Below are 2,358 nucleotides of genomic sequence, written 5' to 3' on the forward strand. Positions count from 1 at the left end.
TTTGTAGACCAGGCTGGCCTCGAACTCAGAAATCCGCCTGCCTCTCTGCCTCTGCCTCCCGAGTGCTGGGATTAAAGGCGTGCGCCACCACACCCGGCTGCTCTGGCTTTTCTTAACCAAAGTATGAGTTTCACATGTCACCTTTATTTGCTTTCTGCTACAGATTCTAATTGTAAGTCTGACTAAAAGTAGAAGCAACCATGTCACATTCTGTGCAAGTAGACTGCTTTGAAATGTCCTCCACCAGATGAATTTGTCACATTTTAACTCAGCCTCCTACAAAGTCTCAGGATGTGGACAAAATTTAGATGTTTCTTACCAGGATGTAACATGAGTGGCTTCTAGTCTGGTCCCCAACAAAGTCCTCATTTTGACCTGGAATCTCATGAATTGAGCGTTTTCTGTCCATGGTCATGCTAGTATTCTGGTCTTCTGAGCTCACACAAAAACTACTCACTAAATGAAATAGTCTGTGGTTTATCTAGTCTGAATTTCCAAATTCCTCCAGAAAAAAAATCAGTTTCCAAGGTTTCAGAACCACGTGATCAAGGCAAACAACCCCATTACTGACTCCACTTCCCAGATACCCATCGTCTGTGCTGGTCTGCCTCTCATCACTGTGACCTGGTCGGGCTCTCTCTGGTGCGACACAGATACCCGGGAGGAGACAATTTAGGTAGGAATTTTTCATTTTGGCTCGTTTTAGGCAATGTAGTCTATCGTGGCCTGAAGAATGTGGCAGAACAAAGAGATGAGCACCAGGGCGCCAGGGAATGGGACGCAGGAAGGGACGAGGGCAAGCTATAGTTTCCAAGGCGATGCTGTGGGAGATGGTTTCATATTAAAACCATAACAGAATGCTATGACAGTGTACCTAGTCCAAGGGGCTTGAATAATAGATGTTTAGCAAGACATGGCAGCTTGCACCTGTAATCCCAGTATTTGGGAGGCTGAAGCAGGAGGATGGCTGTGATGAGCTCAAGGTCAGCTCAGGCTCTACAGTAAGTTCCCTAGGCTACAGAATGACAGTCTCTCAAAGCGAGAAACAGCATTGTGTACTTTATAGGCCGGTAACCAACCCCAAGCACTCGGGAGGCAGGGCGATCAGGCATCGGAGGGCATCTTCAGCTTCATAGTACGTCTGAAGCCAACCAGAACTAAGGGAGATCCTGTCTCAAAATAATAGTAATAGACAGTTACTTCTCATAGTTCTAGAGTCTGAGAGGCCCAAAATCAGGTGTCAGCAACTCAGGCTTCTTCTCTCATTTGTGCATGGCTGTCTTCTCTGTGACCGCACACAGCAGAGCAACAGACTTCCATGTCTCTTCTGATAAGGCACAGTCACACTGAGAACGCCTTGCTTTACACACCTTCCCTAACCCTACTTATCTTCTCCATATCTTCACATTAGGGATGGGAGTTTCATCAGGTGAACTGGGTCCCACAGGACAGCCCGTGGTGTGTGAAGGCTCTTAGCCATGTTCATCAAAAGTCCAGTAAGAATGCATGGACCTGGTGACAGACAACAGTTGGGAGATGTTTTTAATTAGATTCTTCCTGTTGTCTTTGACCTTTCAGCACAGGCCTCCAAGGCAGAAAGCAGCTTAGTAGATGCCAGGTTCTCCAGCCCATCATCCCAGAGGGACACGGTGAGAAATGGGGGACCAGCCTGCCTCCTGGCGTTCCTAATCCAGCCTGTAGAGGAGAGCTTAGGACTGTGTTGGAGAATTACCTTTGGACTCTGCATTCCCTCTCCCACCAGTCCACTCAGGGAAGGAGTTTCCACAGAAGTCTAGCCCACTCCCTGATCTTACCAGGTGTCAAGTGTGGAGCTGTTACTTGAAAGAAAGTTTAAAGGTTTTGTTTGGTTTTGAGCCTGAAACTTTGGAAGGCTATGGGAATCACTTCATACATAAGCCTGGTCACCCAGGTGTGTGCCCAGGACGCGGTGTGACCCTGGACTGCACATTCGTATGCTGCAGTAATACTACCGCTCAAGACACCACAGAGTGTTGGAAAGTAAAGGGCTCTGCAGAAACTTCCATTCAGGCACAGGAAAAATCTGCAGAGGGCAGGCATGGAGGGCAAGAAGGAGAGACTTGCCCCTTTGCTTAAAGGAACACTTTATTACTGGAGAAAGACAGAGGAGACAATGTTAATACTAGAACTGCAAACCCTGATTTAAACTGATTTAAAATGTATTGATTCTGGCCAGTCAGTGGTGGCATAAACCCTTCATCCCGACACTTGGGAGGCAGAGGCAGGCAAATCTCTGAGTTTGGAGCCAGCCTGGTCTACAGAGCAAGTTGCAGGACAGCCAGGGATACACAGAGAAACCATCTTGAAAAACCAGAGAGA

Source organism: Mus pahari, chromosome 18, assembly GCF_900095145.1.
Source record: "Mus pahari chromosome 18, PAHARI_EIJ_v1.1, whole genome shotgun sequence".
Classification (NCBI taxonomy): domain Eukaryota; kingdom Metazoa; phylum Chordata; class Mammalia; order Rodentia; family Muridae; genus Mus; species Mus pahari.